Source organism: Pelobates fuscus, chromosome 3 (assembly GCF_036172605.1).
Source record: "Pelobates fuscus isolate aPelFus1 chromosome 3, aPelFus1.pri, whole genome shotgun sequence".
Taxonomy (NCBI): Eukaryota; Metazoa; Chordata; class Amphibia; order Anura; family Pelobatidae; genus Pelobates; species Pelobates fuscus.
In genome coordinates, this window is record NC_086319.1 from 358,878,039 (window position 1) to 358,892,115 (window position 14,077).

Sequence of the window (14,077 nt, forward strand, 5' to 3'; positions counted from 1 at the left end):
CCTGCCTAAACTTCCGTCTTCTCCCGAATTGGCAGAGATATTCGCCAAGGAGATTTTTCGCCTACATGGGATACCCTCTCAAATTGTATCGGACAGAGGCTCCCAATTTGTTTCCCGCTTTTGGAGGTCCTTCTGCTCTCAACTTGGTATTAAATTAAACTTTTCTTCTGCCTATCATCCTCAGTCTAACGGAGCTGCTGAACGTACCAACCAGAAAATTGAACAATATTTACGATGCTTTGTTTCTGAACACCAGGATGATTGGGTCGGTTTGATTCCTTGGGCGGAGTTTGCACACAACAATCTCGTTTGCGATTCTACTCATTCAAGCCCCTTCTTCATGAATTATGGTTTTCATCCGTCTATTCTTCCTTCGGATTCTCCTTCCCAGGGGGTGCCGTCGGTTGATGTTCATGTTGCCAATTTGAGGAAGTTGTGGGATCAAACTCGACAAATCCTTGTGCACAACTCTATGTTGGTCAAGAAACACGCTGATAAACGTAGAAGGGCGGCTCCGGTCTTTGTTCCAGGTGATAGGGTATGGCTGAGCACGAGGAACATCCGTTTAAAAGTGCCCGCCATGAAGTTCGCTCCTCGGTATATTGGACCCTACAGGGTGCTGACCCGTATCAATCCGGTTGCGTATCGTTTAGCTCTTCCTAATACCTTACGCATTCCGAACTCGTTTCACGTTTCATTGCTGAAACCACTCATATGTAACAGATTTTCCTCCACAATAGCCCCTCCTCGCTCCGTTCAGGTGGAGGGTCAGGAGGAGTATGAGGTCAACTCTATTATTGATTCTCGAATCTCCCGGGGGAGAGTACAATATCTGGTTGATTGGAAGGGATATGGTCCTGAGGAGAGGAGTTGGGTACCTCAGGAGGATGTTCATGCTCCCCGTCTCCGCAGGGCGTATCACTCTCGCTTCCCATCTCGTCCCGGTTCATTCCGCCCGGTGGGCGTATCTGAGAGGGGGGGTACTGTCAGGGTACCTGTGGTCTCTACCTCCAAAAGAGGTAGAGACTTAGCTGTTCCACCATTCAGACGGTCTGATGACTCCCTTCCCTGCGGTATATCCGGTCATGCAAGGCCGGCCGCGAGGGAGTGACTGCCTTTTACACCATCTAGGCAGGAAGTCATCATCAGGACACTCCCCCGGATCGACCTGTCAGTCAATTGCTGCAGGACCAATCAGGACGTCTCGGAGGTGTGGTTACTGCTCTGAACAGGGTATTTAACAGAGCTTCCTTCATTAGCTCATTGCCCTGTCGTGGTTCTAGCTTGTTCTAGTCACTCAGTGCTTGTGTTTTCTATTATCCCTTTTGGTTTTGACCCGGCTTGTTTACCTTACTCTGCTTATCTCTGTTACCCTTGATTCGGCTTGTCTCTCGCTTACCTGTCTTCTGTTACCCTCGACCTCGGCTTGTCTTTGACCATTCTCTACTGTACTACTTACGTTAGTCCGGCCATTCTAAGGTCCGGTATACGTATCTGGCTACTGTTTGTACTCTGCGTGTTGGATCCCTGTCCCGATCCTGACAGTAACACATTTTGATAATTGTTTAGTGTATGTTATGGCATTTACCCAATTGGTCATGGGGAATGTTTCATCTAGTTCTTGTTCCCATTGAAGCATATATGGCAACTTAACTTCGCCTTTGTCATTGTTCGCTGCCAGGGTTGCGTAACAAAGGGAAAGAGATTTTATGATGGGTGTCTTTTTATGAGCTGTGAAGTAGATATGCCCCAGTTTGCTCATTGCTAGAGAGCGGACATGTTTTATGGATATAGATTGTAAGATGTGTTTGACCCTCAGGTACACGAAAAGGTCCCTTGAAGGTAGTGCAAAGATTGTTTGTAGATTAGGGAAGGGAGTTAACCCCTTAGCTGAGTACAGTGAGTGAACATGGGTTATACCCTTAGATACCCATTGTTGTATAGGCAGGTCTGGAGATATGACCGTAAGTGCCTGTAAGGGAGCATTAAATAGCAGTTCAGGACTTGGGCATATCAGGGGGCTCCAGGACTTCCATGATTTTAGTAAAAAATTAGTAGCCGATAACATACTCTGCAATCCGGGAATGAAGTGGACCACAGAGTATGCGATATTTGCTGTAAATCTCCACATTTCTCCTCTAGGTGTAGCCATACGGGGCTGGTTTTGTGTGTTATTATATCGATTCCCTGCGCTAATACCGTTGCTATATAATAGTTTTTGATATTAGGTATGTTCAGGCCATCTTTTTCCATAGGGTACCACAGGGACCTGAAGGAAATTCTCGGAGGTTTTTTCTTCCATACATGAGCGTTTAAAAGTTTCTGGAATCGTTTTAAGAGAGCATTGGGAAGAGCTATGGGCAGCGTCCTAAACAGATATAATATGATAGGAATTGCCATCATTTTAAGTGAAGAGATCCTACCCAGCCAAGAGACATTGGCCTTGTCCCATGTTTCAACTTGTTTAGAAAGTTTTGATAGAACCTCTACATGATTCTCCAAGATAATTTGTTTCGGGGTGTGAGCTATTTTGACTCCTAAGTAGGAGATCGAGGTTTTACGCCATTCAAAAGGATATTGGGCCTTAAGATCATCTATCGTTTTGGAGTCTAGATTGAAGGGAAGGATTTGTGTCTTGGTAATGTTGTTTTTATAATACGATATTCTACCATATGTCTTCAGATTGTTTACAACGTAAAGGACTGAATGCGACAGATCAGTGAGGAATAGCATGATATTGTCCGCAAAAAGTGCGATCTTTTTTACTCCTGCTGGCGTGGGAAGGCCTGGGATTAAGGTGTCTTTTTTGATAAGTCTAACCAATGGTTCCAGACATAAAATAAAAATATGAGGTGACAGGGGGCAGCCCTGTCTAGTTCCATTCTTTATGGAGAAACTTCGTGAAGTAAAGCCTGTATTAAAGACCTTAGCAGAGGGCGATGAGTAAAGGGCCTTTATGCTCGTAATTAAATGGCTTGAGAATTGGAACGCTGATAGTGTGTGTTCCATATAAGACCAATTCAGGCGGTCAAAAGCCTTTTCAGCGTCCAAAGCCATGAAGGTACCTTTCATTTTATTTTTGAATGCCCACTCCAATAGATCCATACAATATCTTGTATTGTCCCCCACCTGTTTACCAGGGACAAAGCCTGCTTGTTCTATGGAGACTAAGTTGGGCATTAGGGGTTTCAATCTGTTGGCGATTAGTTTTGCATATAATTTGACATCTGCATTTAAAAGTGATATTGGTCGAAGGTTACTGCAAATCGTTGGTGATTTGTTTGGTTTGGGCCGAGTTATGATGAATGCCTCCAGCATTTCTCGTGGAAATGATCCAGATCTTTGAACTGTGTTGAATATTTTCGTGATGTGGGAAATCAGTTGTGGTGCCATTTTAATGTAATAGTAGTTTGAAAGTCCATCGGGACCTGGGGCTTTGTTTTTTGGGAGGGATCGTATGGTTGTCGCGACCTCCTCTTCCATGAAGGGTGCGCTCAGCAAGTCATTTTGCTGATGTGTGACCTGTGGTAGGTCTACCTGTGTTAAATAATTTTTAATTTCTTCAAGATTGGGCGTATGTGTATCTGTATTTGTTTGTAGATTGTATAAGTCTTCATAGTAATAGGATAATTCGTCCACAATTTTGTTGGGGTTATAAATTTTTGAGTTCGATTTGGAAATGATGTAGGGAATTTTCGTCTGAAGGTATTTAGCTTTCAATTTGTTTGCTAGCAATTTGCCTGCTTTGTTTCCCATGTGGTCATAATGTTGTTGCAGCTTTCGTGCATTTTTATTATATTCCTGAGCGTTTAATTGGCGAAGTGCCTCTTGAGTTTTGGTTATTTGTTTAGATAGGGATTTAGAGGGAGCGGACTTATTGGATTGTTCCAGTATGCCAATTTTTTATTTAACTCGGTAAGCGAGTTTTGGAAAAGTTTTTTATGTTGAGATCCTAATTTTATGAATTCCCCTCTTATGACCGCCTTATGGGCAAGCCACACTGTTTCAGTAGATGTCACATCAGTGGAGTTGGTTGTGAAGTAGTTATCTAGTTCCGTAGCTATAGTTTTGTGGTTATTTGGGCAATCTAAAATAGACTCGTTTAGTCTCCATTTACCCCGACCTTTGGCAGGGTAAGGACCTCCAATAACGGTTTCTATCGGGGCATGGTCAAACCATGAACGTTGTCCTATCGTTTGATTTTTTAGATGCGGTAGAGTAGATTTATCTATCAGACAGAGGTCTATGCGTGTGTACGTAGTGAGAACGTGCGAGAAATAAGTGTAATCTCTAGCTGCGGGGTATAAGTTTCTCCAAGAATCATACAGGTCAACTGAGTGAAGCAGGTGGGAAAACAATTTGCCCATGTGTATAGATGCCTTGCTAGGAGGTTTGTTTTGGATGCGTTGTGTGTCCATCTGCGGATCTAGCGTGCAATTAAAGTCGCCACAGATTATTAAGTGGCCTTGTTTGAGACGAGATATTTTGTTGATGGCTTTCTTTATAAACGAATATTGGGCTACGTTCGGTGCATAAAGGGAGGCTAGTGTTAATTGAATACCATTCAGGTCACCTACCAGTATAAGCAACCTGCCAGCTGGGTCAGAGTATTGATTGTGTAGTGTAAAGACCCAGTTTGAGTGGAAAAGAATAGCTACCCCTTTAGTTTTATTGGGAGCTTGCGCATGGTAACTGACAGGGTAATTTTTAGAGTAAAGTTTAGGTGAATTTGCTTTTTGAAAGTGAGTTTCTTGCAAACACACTATAGCTGCTTTTGAAGCGTGCATTTCTTTCAATACCTGACGCCTTTTATTAGGGCTATTCAGGCCCTTAACATTGATAGACAGAATTTTCATAGTGTTTTGAGACATAATGATGGGTTGAGAGTAACTCTAATGGTATGGTCCTTACAAATGCAGGCGAGGCTACCTATCATAATGTTTACAATCTGCAAACTTATCCAAATCAATCTTTTGACAAAGTCTGATATATGCCTTGAGAACTCTGCTAGGAGTTTATGGGTAAATAGGGAAAGGGGGTGGAAAATCTGGGGAAACAACGAACTGAAGTATGTACAACAATCTCCAACGTGAAGGAGATGAAAAACGGCCATATAGAGAACACTCAGAGGTGATCTCAAGAGGTGGCCTTGGGTGGTGGGGGAACGTGGAGCTCCTATGATCCTGATAGGGTGTAACTCAAATAACTTTAAAAGGTGTGAGATTCACTTAGCCAAAAAGAAAAAAAAAACGCAGCCATATCTGCGATACATTAGCACACAATCAGCGGTTAACAGTGATGTATATAATATCGACATGTTTATAAGGTGGTTAATAGCAGCTAAAAGCCCATGTTACCGCCTGAGGACAACAATATAAGCACGACAACAGCAACTGCGGTGCCGTTTGGCAATCTCTTAATGCCTTTACAGACCTCAAAGGGAGTAAGAGGGAAGGAGCACTATCGTCTGGGACTCTTTCGCTTGAGTAGTCAGCGAGTGATGATTCGACTGTAAAGTCGTTAAGCGTATATTGGTTCCCTAGAGCTGACTTGTGGTCCGACCCTCAGCGCTCTGGAGAGATGTTGCGGGTAGTAAACCACAGGAAGTCCTCATCATTTAAATGGGAAGTAATAGCTCCTATGACTGTATTGAGTCGGTAGCTTTAGCCAGGTTGCATGTGGTACCGTTCCACAAGCGGTGAACTCAGTTACAAGGGGGCAAATATATGGTTAACGTATAGGGGAAGCTATATTATATGAGGACATGTAAATGTGAAATAAACTAAAGGTAGAACTGCATTCCACGAAAGGAGACCCAAGAGGCTACATTTAGGTTAGTAGTGGCATAGAAATTCGTGGGCTAGCAATCCCTATCGTGCTCTTAGGTAGTCAAAAGGTGGTTTGGTAACTCCTGATCCCGTGAGCTGGTCAGGCATTTGAGGCTTGCGGTGTAAATAAATAACGTACTCTACAGTTTAAATATGCATTAAGATATCATACCCATACTGCTTATTAGATCTCGATATGGATGGCAAAAATAGTTCATTTCTTTGTTGATTGTGCTCCTGCCATGTGCCAGTCTGCAAGAATTTTCTTTGGGGAGACTTCTCCAGATTCCGTGCTCTTGCCTGCTGTATTACACCATAATCCCCATTCTGAGAGGACCTTCATGCCTTCACTAGGTTTGGTAATTATCCGGGTAGAGCCTTGTCTCCACACGATTAGTTTCGTTAGATATCACCACTTGTAGTTCCGCAGCGTTTTGGTGATGGTGATAAACTCTCTGCGTTTTGCCATAGTGGCAGCTGACAAGTCCGCAAATAAAGCAATTTTGGAGTGTGGGTCAGGAAGAGTCGACAGTTTTCGCTGTGAACAAGATTTAAACCTGTGCGGGGAGACCCCATTGAATTTCAAGTCCAACGCCTTAACCAGTCGGCCATCACAGCTCTTCTGCAGCCTTGGTAACGTCACTTTTTTCCAGCAGTGTCTTGTTTTCTGAAGTAAATGCATGCTCATTGAGGAACACAACCCAATTTAGTAGAAATGATGCAAGGAATCTGTGGGTGCTTTATCCTGAACTTTTTGTGAAAAAATGTTTTAGGCACTTTCCCCAAAAAATTTTTGAAAAAAATGTTGAGGCACTTTCACAAAAAGTGAAGGTCTCAAGCAGCCAAGAGCCAAGCTTCTCATTTGCTGCTGACCTAACCCACACTAACCTATCCAACTCTAGAATGCAATAATGAAGTGAATGAAAAGGGCAATAAGTATCAATCTAATCTTGCACTCCACATCAGAATGTTTATGCCCGCTTTCTAACTAGAAACGTAGATGTAAGAATTCATTTATTTCAGCGTGCACGTTTTTAGGAATTGTCTCGAAATAGATACTAACATCACTTTCCGCAGATTCTTAATGTGCAATTTCATCAAGCATGAACATAATCACATTTTTAACTTTAAAAACAGAAATCTCCCTCGCTGTGAACAGGATTTGAACCTGTGCGGGGAGACCCCATTGGATTTCGAGTCCAACACCTTAACCACTCAGCCATCACAGCTCTTCTGCAGCCTTGGTAACATCACTTTTTTCCAGCAGTGTCTTTTTTTCTGAAGTAAATGCATGTTCATTGAGGAACACAACCCAATTTAGTAGAAATGATGCAAGGAATCTGTGGGTGCTTTATCCTGAACTTTTTGTGAAAAAATGTTTAAGGCACTTTTTTAAGACCCCATTGGATTTCGAGTCCAACGCCTTAACCACTCGGCCATCACAGCTCTGCTGCAGCCCTGGTAACGTCACTTTTTTCCAGCAGTGTCTTTTTTTTCTGAAGTAAATGCATGCTCATTGAGGAACACAACCCAATTTAGTAGAAATGATGCAAGGAATCTGTGGGTGCTTTATCCTGAACTTTTTGTGAAAAAATGTTTTAGGCACTTTCCCAAAAGATTTTGTGAAAAAAATGTTGAGGCACTTTCCCAAAAAGTGAAGGTCTCAAGCAGCCAAGAGCCAAGCTTCTCATTTGCTGCTGACCTAATCCACACTAACCTATCCAACTCTAGAATAAAATAATGAAGTGAATGAAAAGGGCAATAAGTATCAGTCTAATCTTACACTCCACATCATAATGTTTATGCCCGCTTTATAACTAGAAACGTAGATGTAAAAAGTCATTTATTTCAGCGTGCACGTTTTTAGGAATTGTCTCGAAATAGATACTAACATCACTTTCCGCAGATTCTTAATGTACAATTTCATCAAGCATGAACATATTCACATTTTTAACTTTAAAAACAGAAATATCCCTCGCTGTGAACAGGATTTGAACCTGTGCGGGGAGACCCCATTGGATTTTTAGTCCAACGCCTTAACCACTCGCCCATCACAGCTCTTCTGCAGCCTTGGTAACATCACTTTTTTCCAGCAGTGTCTTTTTTTTCTGAAGTAAATGCATGCTCATTGAGGAACACCACCCAATTTAGTAGAAATGATGCAAGGAATCTGTGGGTGCTTTATCCTGAACTTTTTGTGAAAAAATGTTTAAGGCACTTTTTTAAGACCCCATTGGATTTCGAGTCCAATGCCTTAACCACTCGGCCATCACAGCTCTTCTGCAGCCCTGGTAACGTCACTTTTTTCCAGCAGTGTCTTTTTTTTCTGAAGTAAATGCATGCTCATTGAGGAACACAACCCAATTTAGTAGAAATGATGGAAGGAATCTGTGAGTGCTTTATCCTGAACTTTTTGTGAAAAAATGTTTTAGGCACTTTCCCAAAAGTTTTTGTGAAAAAAATGTTGAGGCACTTTCCCAAAAAGTGAAGGTCTCAAGCAGCCAAGAGCCAAGCTTCTCATTTGCTACTGACCTAACCCACACTAACCTATCAAACTCTAGAATGCAATAATGAAGTGAATGAAAAGGGCAATAAGTATCAGTCTAATCTTACACTCCACATCAGAATGTTTATGCCCGCTTTATAACTAGAAACGTAGATGTAAAAAGTCATTTATTTCAGCGTGCACGTTTTTAGGAATTGTCTCGAAATAGATACTAACATCACTTTCCGCAGATTCTTAATGTGCAATTTCATCAAGCATGAACATAATCACATTTTTAACTTTAAAAACATAAATCTCCCTCGCTGTGAACAGGATTTGAACCTGTGCGGGGAGACCCCATTTGTGGGTGCTTTATCCTGAACTTTTTGTGAAAAATGTTTTAGGCACTTTCCCAAAAGTTTTTGTGAAAAAAATGTTGAGGCACTTTCCCAAAAAGTGAAGGGCTCAAGCAGCCAAGATTCTCATTTGCTGCTGACCTAACCCACACTAACCTATCCAACTCTAGAATGCAATAATGAAGTGAATGAAAAAGGCAATATGTATCAGTCTAATCTTGCACTCCACATCAGAATGTTTATGCCCGCTTTATAACTAGAAACGTAGATGTATGTATTTCAGCTTGCACGTTTTTAGGAATTGTCTCGAAATAGATACTAACATCACTTTCCGCAGATTGTTAATGTGCAATTTCATCAAGCATGAACATAATCACATTTTTAACTTTAAAAACAGAAATCTCCCTCGCTGTGAACAGGATTTGAACCTGTGCGGGGAGACCCCATTGGATTTCTAGTCCGACGCCTTAACCACTCGGCCATCACAGCTCTTCTGCAGCATTGGTAACGTCACTTTTTTCCAGCAGTGTCTTTTTTTCTGAAGTAAATGCATGCTCATTGAGGAACACAACCCAATTTAGCAGAAATGATGCAAGGAATCTGTGGGTGCTTTATCCTGAACTTTTTGTGATAAAATGTTTAAAGCACTTTCCCAAAAGTTATTGTGAAACTTTAAAAAAATGTTGAGGCACTTTCCCAAAAAGTGAAGTTCTCAAGCAGCCAAGAGCTAAGCTTCTCATTTGCTGCTGACCTAACCCACACTAACCTATCCAACTCTAGAATGCAATAATGAAGTGAATGAAAAGTTCAATAATTATCAGTCTAATCTTGCGCTCCACATCAGAATGTTTATGCCCGCTTTATAACTAGAAACGTAGATGTATGTATTTCAGCATGCACGTTTTTAGTATTTGTCTCGAAATAGATACTAACATCACTTTCCGCAGATTGTTAATGTGCAATTTCATCAAGCATGAACATAATCACATTTTTAACTTTAAAAACAGAAATCTCCCTCGCTGTGAACAGGATTTGAACATGTGCGGGGAGACCCCATTGGATTTCTAGTCCAACGCCTTAACCACTCGGCCATCACAGCTCTCCTGTGCGGGGAGACCCCATTGGATTTCTAGTCCAACGCCTTAACCACTCGGCCATCACAGCTCTCCTGCAGCATTGATAACATCACTTTTTTCCAGCAGTATCTTTTTTTCTGAAGTAAATGCATGCTCATTGAGGAACACAACCCAATTTAGCAGAAATGATGCAAGGAATCTGTGGGTGCTTTATCCTGAACTTTTTGTGAAAAAATGTTTTAGGCACTTTCCCAAAAGTTTTTGTGAAAAAAATGTTGAGGCACTTTCCCAAAAAGTGAAGGTCTCAAGCAGCCAAGAGCCAAGCTTCTCATTTGCTGCTGACCTAACCCACACTAACCTATTCAACTCTAGAATGCAATAATGAAGTGAATGAAAAGGTCAATAATTATCAGTCTAATCTTGCGCTCCATATCAGAATGTTTATTCCCGCTTTATAACTAGAAACGTAGATGTAAGAAGTCATTTATTTCAGCATGCATGTTTTTAGTATTTGTCTCGAAATAGATACTAACATCACTTTCCGCAGATTGTTAATGTGCAATTTCATCAAGCATGAACATAATCAAATTTTTAACTTTAAAAACAGAAATCTCCCTCGCTGTGAACAGGATTTGAACCTGTGCGGGGAGACCCCATTGGATTTCTAGTCCAACGCCTTAACCACTCGGCCATCACAGCTCTTCTGCAGCATTGGTAACGTCACTTTTTTCCAGCAGTGTCTTTTTTTCTGAAGTAAATGCATGCTCATTGAGGAACACAACCCAATTTAGCAGAAATGATGCAAGGAATCTGTGGGTGCTTTATCCTGAACTTTTTGTTAAAAAATGTTTTAGGCACTTTCCCAAAAGTTTTTGTAAAAAAAATGTTGAGGCACTTTCCCAAAAAGTGAAGGTCTCAAGCAGCCAAGAGCCAAGCTTCTCATTTGCTGTCCAACTCTAGAATGCAATAATGAAGTGAATGAAAAGGGCAATAATTATCAGTCTAATCTTGCGCTCCACATCAGAATTTTTATGCCCGCTTTATAACTAGAAACGTAGATGTAAGAAGTCATTTATTTCAGCACGCAAGTTTTTAGTATTTTTCTCGAAATAGATACTAACATCACTTTCCGCAGATTGTTAATGTGCAATTTCATCAAGCATGAACATAATCACATTTTTAACTTTAAAAACAGAAATCTCCCTCGCTGTGAACAGGATTTGAACCTGTGCGGGTAGACCCCATTGGATTTCTAGTCCAACGCCTTAACCACTCGGCCATCACAGCTCTTCTGCAGCATTGGTGACGTCACTTTTTTCCAGCAGTGTCTTTTTTTCCGAAGTAAATGCATGCTCATTGAGGAACACAACCCAATTTAGCAGAAATGATGCAAGGAATCTGTGGGTGCTTTATCCTGAACTTTTTGTGAAAAAATGTTTTAGGCACTTTCCCAAAAAATGAAGGTCTCAAGCAGCCAAGAGCCAAGCTTCTCATTTGCTGCTGACCTAACCCACACTAACCTATCCAACTCTAGAATGCAATAATGAAGTGAATGAAAATGTCAATAAGTAAATTCATGCTCATTGAGGAACACAACCCAATTTAGTAGAAATGATGCAAGGAATCTGTGGGTGCTTTATCCTGAACTTTTTGTGATAAAATGTTTTAAGCACTTTCCCAAAAGTTATTGTGAAACTTTAAAAAAATGTTGAGGCACTTTCCCAAAAAGTGAAGTTCTCAAGCAGCCAAGAGCCAAGCTTCTCATTTGCTGCTGACCTAACCCACACTAACCTATCCAACTCTAGAATGCAATAATGAAGTGAATGAAAAGTTCAATAATTATCAGTCTAATCTTGCGCTCCACATCAGAATGTTTATGCCCGCTTTATAACTAGAATCGTAGATGTATGTATTTCAGCATGCACGTTTTTAGTATTTGTCTCGAAATAGATACTAACATCACTTTCCGCAGATTGTTAATGTGCAATTTCATCAAGCATGAACATAATCACATTTTTAACTTTAAAAACAGAAATCTCCCTCGCTGTGAACAGGATTTGAACCTGTGCGGGGAGACCCCATTGGATTTCTAGTCCAACGCCTTAACCACTCGGCCATCACAGCTCTTCTGCAGCATTGGTAACGTCACTTTTTTCCAGCAGTGTCTTTTTTTCTGAAGTAAATGCATGCTCATTGAGGAACACAACCCAATTTAGCAGAAATGATGCAAGGAATCTGTGGGTGCTTTATCCTGAACTTTTTGTGATAAAATGTTTTAAGCACTTTCCCAAAAGTTATTGTGAAACTTTAAAAAAATGTTGAGGCACTTTCCCAAAAAGTGAAGTTCTCAAGCAGCCAAGAGCCAAGCTTCTCATTTGCTGCTGACCTAACCCACACTAACCTATCCAACTCTAGAATGCAATAATGAAGTGAATGAAAAGTTCAATAATTATCAGTCTAATCTTGCGCTCCATATCAGAATGTTTATGCCCGCTTTATAACTAGAAACGTAGATGTAAGAAGTCATTTATTTCAGCATGCATGTTTTTAGTATTTGTCTCGAAATAGATACTAACATCACTTTCCGCAGATTGTTAATGTGCAATTTCATCAAGCATGAACATAATCACATTTTTAACTTTAAAAACAGAAATCTCCCTCGCTGTGAACAGGATTTGAACCTGTGCGGGGAGACCCCATTGGATTTCTAGTCCAACGCCTTAACCACTCGGCCATCACTGCTCTTCTTCAGCATTGGTAACGTCACTTTTTTCCAGCAGTGTCTTTTTTTCTGAAGTAAATGCATGCTCATTGAGGAACACAACCCAATTTAGCAGAAATGATGCAAGGAATCTGTGGGTGCTTTATCCTGAACTTTTTGTGAAAAAATGTTTTAGGCACTTTCCCAAAAGTTTTTGTGAAAAAAATGTTGAGGCACTTTCACAAAAAGTGAAGGTCTCAAGCAGCCAAGAGCCAAGCTTCTCATTTGCTGCTGACCTAACCCACACTAACCTATCCAACTCTAGAATGCAATAATGAAGTGAATGAAAAGGGCAATAATTTGTCAGTCTAATCTTGCGCTCCACATCAGAATGTTTATGCCCGCTTTATAACTAGAAACGTAGATGTAAGAAGTCATTTATTTCAGCACGCAAGTTTTTAGTATTTGTCTCGAAATAGATACTAACATCAGTTTCCGCAGATTGTTAATGTGCAATTTCATCAAGCATGAACATAATCACATGTTTTACTTTAAAAGCAGAAATCTCCCTCGCTGTGAACAGGATTTGAACCTGTGCGGGGAGACCCCATTGGATTTCTAGTCCAACGCCTTAACCACTCGGCCATCACAGCTCTTCTGCAGCATTGGTAACGTCACTTTTTTCCAGCAGTGTCTTTTTTTCCGAAGTAAATGCATGCTCATTGAGGAACACAACCCATAATTCAGCAGAAATGATGCAAGGAATCTGTGGGTGCTTTATCCTGAACTTTTTGTGAAAAAATGTTTTAGGCACTTTCCCAAAAAATGAAGGTCTCAAGCAGCCAAGAGCCAAGCTTCTCATTTGCTGCTGACCTAACCCACACTAACCTATCCAACTCTAGAATGCAATAATGAAGTGAATGAAAATGTCAATAAGTAAATTCATGCTCATTGAGGAACACAACCCAATTTAGTAGAAATGATGCAAGGAATCTGTGGGTGCTTTATCCTGAACTTTTTGTGATAAAATGTTTTAAGCACTTTCCCAAAAGTTATTGTGAAACTTTAAAAAAATGTTGAGGCACTTTCCCAAAAAGTGAAGATCTCAAGCAGCCAAGAGCCAAGCTTCTCATTTGCTGCTGACCTAACCCACACTAACCTATCCAACTCTAGAATGCAATAATGAAGTGAATGAAAAGTTCAATAATTATCAGTCTAATCTTGCGCTCCACATCAGAATGTTTATGCCCGCTTTATAACTTGAAACGTAGATGTATGTATTTCAGCTTGCACGTTTTTAGGAATTGTCTCGAAATAGATACTAACATCACTTTCTGCAGATTCTTAATGTGCAATTTCATCAAGCATGAACATAATTACATTTTTAACTTTAAAAACAGAAATCTCCCTCGCTGTGAACAGGATTTGAACCTGTGCGGGGAGACCCCATTGGATTTCTAGTCCAACGCCTTAACCACTCGGCCATCACAGCTCTTCTACAGCTTTGGTAACGTCACTTTTTTCCAGCAGTATCTTTTTTTCTGAAGTAAATGCATGCTCATTGAGGAACACAACCCAATTTAGCAGAAATGATGCAAGGAATCTGTGGGTGCTTTATCCTGAACTTTTTG

At 40.7% G+C, this 14,077-nt stretch overlaps 8 non-coding genes across 8 annotated transcripts; all 8 read right to left on the minus strand.

The window, feature by feature from the left end:
• Positions 1–6,975: 6,975 nt before the first annotated feature.
• Positions 6,976–7,057, minus strand: TRNAS-CGA (transfer RNA serine (anticodon CGA)). Its single transcript has one exon. It is a non-coding gene; the product is annotated as a tRNA-Ser (tRNA).
• Positions 7,058–7,804: 747 nt separating this feature from the next.
• Positions 7,805–7,886, minus strand: TRNAF-AAA (transfer RNA phenylalanine (anticodon AAA)). Its single transcript has one exon. It is a non-coding gene; the product is annotated as a tRNA-Phe (tRNA).
• A 1,190-nt stretch (positions 7,887–9,076) lies between these two features.
• On the minus strand, positions 9,077–9,158 carry TRNAS-AGA (transfer RNA serine (anticodon AGA)). Its single transcript has one exon. It is a non-coding gene; the product is annotated as a tRNA-Ser (tRNA).
• Positions 9,159–10,362: 1,204 nt separating this feature from the next.
• Positions 10,363–10,444, minus strand: TRNAS-AGA (transfer RNA serine (anticodon AGA)). Its single transcript has one exon. It is a non-coding gene; the product is annotated as a tRNA-Ser (tRNA).
• Positions 10,445–10,950: 506 nt separating this feature from the next.
• Positions 10,951–11,032, minus strand: TRNAS-AGA (transfer RNA serine (anticodon AGA)). Its single transcript has one exon. It is a non-coding gene; the product is annotated as a tRNA-Ser (tRNA).
• Positions 11,033–11,787: 755 nt separating this feature from the next.
• TRNAS-AGA (transfer RNA serine (anticodon AGA)) lies at positions 11,788–11,869 on the minus strand. The gene has a single exon. It is a non-coding gene; the product is annotated as a tRNA-Ser (tRNA).
• A 1,148-nt stretch (positions 11,870–13,017) lies between these two features.
• Positions 13,018–13,099, minus strand: TRNAS-AGA (transfer RNA serine (anticodon AGA)). The gene has a single exon. It is a non-coding gene; the product is annotated as a tRNA-Ser (tRNA).
• A 757-nt stretch (positions 13,100–13,856) lies between these two features.
• Positions 13,857–13,938, minus strand: TRNAS-AGA (transfer RNA serine (anticodon AGA)). Its single transcript has one exon. It is a non-coding gene; the product is annotated as a tRNA-Ser (tRNA).
• Between the last annotated feature and the right edge of the window lie 139 nt (positions 13,939–14,077).